Consider the following 6,000-nt stretch of genomic DNA (forward strand, 5'->3'; position numbering starts at 1 on the left):
TGTAATTACCGTCCTGTCACCATGAAACCAACATAACAAGCCTGTGCCTGGGGGTGTGAGGTCTTCATTAGATATAATGAATTGACACCTTTAACCTGCTTAACAAAGCCAAAATACAGGCCTCTAAATCATATAGACAGTTTTTTTCCATTTACTTGTTTTGTGGTACGTTATCACGCATTATGTCTTACCTTAACACACCCAAATATGCTTAACATTGCACATGCCCCCCCCCCCCTTTTTTTTTTTTTTTTTTTTTGGGGAACATAAGTGCGAGTGCATTGGCTTAGTGTGTTATGACGTCATGAAAAAAATCAAAATTAACAGCAAACATGTATCGACGTGATGTGGAAGTGTGAATTTGGCTTTAAAGTGGACCTGTCTTTTTTCTTTTCTTTTTTCTTTTTTTTTTGCACACTTGTTAAAATGTACATTTTAGGCCTTAGGATGAGTTTTTTTTTTTTTTGTCACACGATATTAGCACAACTGTTTATAAAGTCCATATTTTCAGTAATAAATACACTCAATTTACACACAAACATCATATCTAATAGACATGTGCGGTTTGTTTTATTCCGAAATGAAATTCAGACACATTTTTTCGTTATTCAGAAATACATATCGTATACAATACTATATGTCACACTTTTGTCACACTATATGGTCATATAGTGCTAATACCCCCGTATTTTTTGAATATGTTCAGGTGTTTTTAGCTAGCCCTGCAGGAAATGTCATTCTTGTATGTGTGCGCTGTAAAATATTTTTTACCGTTTGTAGGTCTTATAGCAGCACCATCTTGAATTTAAACGCATTGTATGGTGCGCCCCCCAAATATGTTCTTGTATGTTGTAATAGGCCCTGACCAGGTTTTTTGGGCTGGAGCACCCCTCCCCCTCCTCATTACCTCTTATTTAGTGGCCACCAGTGCATAGGATGTATCCCCTTCAGTTCTCCCACATAGAGGAGTTCAGCTCCCATGGTTGAGACAAAGGATCTTCCATTCTATTACTAGTGTAGGACCCACTAATTCGGGATACTTTGTCGCAGTAAGTGGGCTTAGCACTATATGACCATATAGTGTGACCAAACCCCCGTATTTTTTGAATATGTTCAGGAGTTTTTAGCTAGCCTTGCAGGAAATGTTATTCTTGTATGTGTGCGCTGTAAAATATTTTATACTGTTTGTAGGTCTTATAGCAGCACCATCTTGAATTTAAACGCATTGTATGGTGTGCCCCCCCAAATATGTTCTTGTAAGGGAATTTAATAAGACACACGGCCATTCATTAAAATTAGAAGAAAAGAGGTTTAACCTTAAACTACGTAGAGGGTTCTTTACTGTAAGAGCGGCAAGGATGTGGAATTCCCTTCCACAGGCGGTGGTCTCAGCGGGGGGCATCGATAATTTAAAAAAACTATTAGATAAGCACCTGAACGACCACAACATACAGAGATATACAATGTAATACTGACTTATAATCACACACATAGGTTGGACTTGATTGACCTGTGTCTTTTTTCTTTTTTGTTTACAAACTTTTATTGAGCGTAAAAACATTGGTACAAAAAAGTTGTTTACATATGTCATGAAAGTATATTAAAGAAAATTACAAATATGTTATATTGTCATAATGTATTCAATATTTGAAAGGAATTTTTATTAAATGTTAATTAGTAAAATAGCTTTAGTATCGTAAAATATCATCTTTATTGTCTTTTTTCAACCTCACCTACTATGTAACTATGTAAGAATTGATTAGAATAGAATAGAAAATAAAATAAAAGAATAGACTAGAACAGAAAATAGTAGAAGAGAAAAAAAAACAATAGAAAAGAACAGAATAGAAAGAACATAACCATCTTCTGAAATTCACATTTTGAGTAGAATAAATTTGAATTTAAATAGAATAGAAAAGAATAGAATAAATTTGAGTTTGAAAAGAATAGAAAAGAAAAGAATAGAATAGAATAAAATAGAAAAGAATAGAATAGAATAGAATAGAAAGAATATAACAATATAACTGTTATCCAAAATTCGAAGTTTGAATAAAATAAATTTGAATTAGAAAAGAATAGAATATGATAGAAAAGAAAAGAATAGAACAGAAAATAAAAGAATAGAAAAAAACAATAGAATGGAATGGAATAAAAAGAATATAACCATCTTCCAAAATTCGAAGTTGGAATAGACTAAATTTGATTTCAAATGGAATTCGATTCGAATGGAATTCAAATGGAATTCTAATTGATTCAAATTTTCCGAATTCGGTCAAAATTAGTTAAATTCGGCCGAATTCAGGAAAATTTGAATCGATTCAAATTCGAATAAACAAAACAAATCCTGAAAACAAATTAAATGCATTTAACGAAACGAAAATATGTAAATACCAAATCAAAACGATTGGAGTTGCATCAATCATTTAGATTGCAAACATGTTGAGCCTCAATATAGTGTGCTTCTGTGAAATGGCCAAAACGACGGTACCCACATTTTTCCATAGGGGAAGATTTAAAAGGCTTTTTAGAATTAAAGTGGACCTTCACCTTAAACTAAAGCTCCCCCATTAGCACAGTCAGTATTGATGAAGGAATCCCTCCCGCTGCACTATTATATTCTGATAGCTGGAGGTTTCCCAGCCATCAGAATACAATGATCACTGCGGGCACCGCTGGCAGTGATCGAAAAAAAAAAAAAACCCAACAGGGTGGCTGTACTGAAGATGCTGTCCATGTGCAAAGATGGCTGTTATGGATGTCGTTTTTGCACATGCAAAGGAAATCTGCACATGCACAGATTACTGTCCCACAGATCCCAAAGGCCAGGCACAGCCTTTTGGCATATTATCTGCACATTCGCCATAATGCCAGACCCCTGGGGGTGGGTGGAGCCACTAAAAAGGGGGACGCTATCTCAAACTACCACAGGATTCTCAGCGCTCTGCATAGAAGTCTATGAGATTGCTTGGCTTTAGCTTTCCCCCTGCTGGCCAAAGGAGAATGGTGCAGCAGCATATAACATCAGTATCTCAGTAGAGGGAGAGCAAAGCTGGATGAATAGTGCCCCATCACTGCTATCAGTGGGAGGAATAGTGCCCCATCATTGGTATCAGTGGGAGGAGTAGTGTCCCATCATTGGTGTCAGTGGGAGGAATACTGCCCCATCATTGGTATCAGTGGGAGGAATAGTGCCCCATCATTGGTATCAGTGGGAGGAATAGTGCCCCATCATTGGTATCATCGGGAGGAATAGTGCCCTATCATTGGTATCAGTGGGAGGAATAGTGCCCCATCATTGGTATCAGTGGGAGGAATAGTGCCCCATCATTGGTTTCAGTGGGAGAAATAGTGTCCCATCATTGGTACCAGTGGAATTAATAATGCTCAATCATTGGTATCAGTGGGAGGAATAGTGCCCCATCATTGGTTTCAGTGGGAGAAATAGTGTCCCATCATTGGTACCAGTGGAATTAATAATGCTCAATCATTGGTATCAGTGGGAGGAATAGTGCCCCATCATTGTTATCAGTGGGAGGAATAGTGCCCCATCATTGTTGTCAGTGAGAGGAATGGTGCCCCATCAGTGGGAGGAATAGTGCCCTACCATTGGTGTTGGTGGGAGGAAGTGTGCCCCATTCGTGGTGTAGTATAGGCTGGTATTCATGTGGTTAAAACCTTTTGGATAACATGCATTCTGTCATGCAGCACCCACAATATGGAACTCTGAAAGTTTTTAGAAACAAACTCAAAACCCGTTTATTCACCTTGATTTATAGCAACAAATCCTTCCCCTCAAGGATCCCAGAACCAATTTTATCAGTGCTTTGCGTCCCCAGGGAGAAATACACTATATAGGAATATTAATATTATTATTATTTATTATTCTTGTTCAGTAATGTTGAGTAGCTAGAGAGAAAAGTGCTACAGTTATATTACTATTTACATTTTTATTAATTATTATTGTTATACTTGTTCTGTAATGTTGAATAGCCATAGAGAAAAGTGCTATGGAAATAATATTATTAAAATGATTATTATTAATAATAATAGTATTAATAAAAGACATTTTCTGTAATGGTGGGTCCAAAAGGAGAAAAGCGCTAAAGAAATATTATTAGACTTGTTCTGTAGTCCCCAGAGAGAAAATGTGATTAAAATATTTTATGTTATGATTATTATTATTATTATCATGTTGTAAAGCACTGCACAAACTGTTGGCGCGATATAAATCCTGTATAATAATAATAATAAAAGTAATAATGTTGAAGATGTTTTCTATCCCCTCATCCAAGTATCCTCAGTTCTAATTCTGGGGAATCCTCAATTCTAATCCTAGGAAATGCTCCTGACTCTAATTAGAAGCCCCTTGGATAATGTCTTCAGTATTACAGAACAGGCCCTGTTGAAGTTGACCAACGCTGGCCATGGTTGGATAGGATTTCGAATGGAAAAGTCTTCTCAGAACATTAGAAAGATTTTTTAGAAAAAACTCACTCAGTTATCCCATCCACCTCGAATGTGTGGATGGGGGATTTGGGTGAGCTGTTTTTCTTCCTCCCCGCTGAGACTTTGTATTCTGATGACGGGGAAGTCATAATCAATACATTGATCAGCACTGATGCCTATAGATTGCGGCAATGATCCTGTGGACATTTTCTAACAGGATGGTTGTACAGAAGTCAATCAGTAGATCAACTTTTGTACAGCCAGCCTGCCCATACATGGATCGAAATTCAGCCGGTGCCTTCTTACCCCATTCGAGTTTTGATCCATGTATTGCCATCTTAAGAATTTTCTTTCGAAATTCTACTGTAAGGGCTGGGCTCAGCCCTTCCTTCTCTGAGCTGGCCGCTCAGCTGTCGGCTAATTGCCAGCTTCTATCTCTCTCTCTCCACAGTTACTCAGCTGTTGATGATATCCTGCTCGTCAGAGCTGCCTACTTAAGCCGTTGAGCCCAGTGGATCTCAGCTTTCGCCTTGGTCAACATCACAGAGACTATCTCCTACATTCCTTTTAAAAGACTTGCTTTGCTGACATCCCTTCTGGCTCCAGATCCTGCTTGTTGTTCCACTACATTGATCCCTGACTTCTGGCTTGGCTGACTATCCGTTCTGGTTACTGAACTTTGGCTATGTTTTGACTATGTTTGTTCTTTTTACTTTTATTATTAAACAAGTTTGATTTAACTGTACTTCTGTCTCGGTCTGATTTCATGGTTTCTGACATCTACCCATCTATGGTCAGCTTAACACCTACTAGCTATACCATCCTGAACTATTATTCCAGTTCCTCACAGGTCATATGTAAAGGACTCCGACCCCATAAATGAAGACTCCTCACAGGTAGGTCAATGGTTTGAAGACTTTAATAACATAATCTGCTAGAAAGAAACGTCTACGAAAGAAAATTCATAACATCGGTGATCCACCAATCGGGCTCATTTACAGTTTACAGTGTGGGGTGGCCAGACCAATCAGAATCTATCTTTAAAATGGAGCAATGATGATCACTGGATGCGATGAGCAACAGATTTACCTTCACTTCACTCCTATGTGTTCAGTCTTTTGTACATTAGCCTCTGGGTGGGTCTGGTGGTGATGAAGAGTACACCGATTCAACGGCCATCCCAAGAAAACTAGGTCTCCTAGAGAGTATGTGGCCTCCTTTACCAAAGTGTCTGAAAGAAGAACTGTGTGTGTTGTGGGTGGCCAATTTTGGCGTTCTTCTTTCCGTTATCTAACTTGCAATGACAGAATGAAGATCAAGGGGAGAATCTGGTGGTTGCACACTGATAGGAAATTGAGGCACATTAATGGTTGAGTCACATATTGTACATAATACACACACAGGTATAGCATTAGCAATACACACATTCTGTACATAGTACCAAATAGAAATATGCAGATCATACCAAGATTTATTCTTACTGTGGACAGAGAAGGTATTCAGCATGAATAACCAAGACATCAATCAACAGGTTCAACACCTCCTCCTGCACAA

The 6,000-nt window shown here is 38.0% G+C and overlaps 1 protein-coding gene across 2 annotated transcripts in view; it reads right to left on the bottom strand.

Moving 5' to 3' along the window:
• Nucleotides 1-5,349: 5,349 nt before the first annotated feature.
• Nucleotides 5,350-6,000, bottom strand: part of FBXO16 (F-box protein 16) — an 88,399-nt gene continuing 87,748 nt past the window's right edge. For both annotated transcript variants that reach the window (XM_073624863.1, XM_073624862.1), the window contains one exon: nucleotides 5,350-6,000. This exon is cut by the window's right edge and continues 6,530 nt beyond it. The gene's annotated coding sequence lies outside the window, so the exon portion shown is untranslated.

This window comes from Aquarana catesbeiana, linkage group LG04 (genome assembly GCF_042186555.1).
Source record: "Aquarana catesbeiana isolate 2022-GZ linkage group LG04, ASM4218655v1, whole genome shotgun sequence".
NCBI classification, from domain to species: Eukaryota; Metazoa; Chordata; class Amphibia; order Anura; family Ranidae; genus Aquarana; species Aquarana catesbeiana.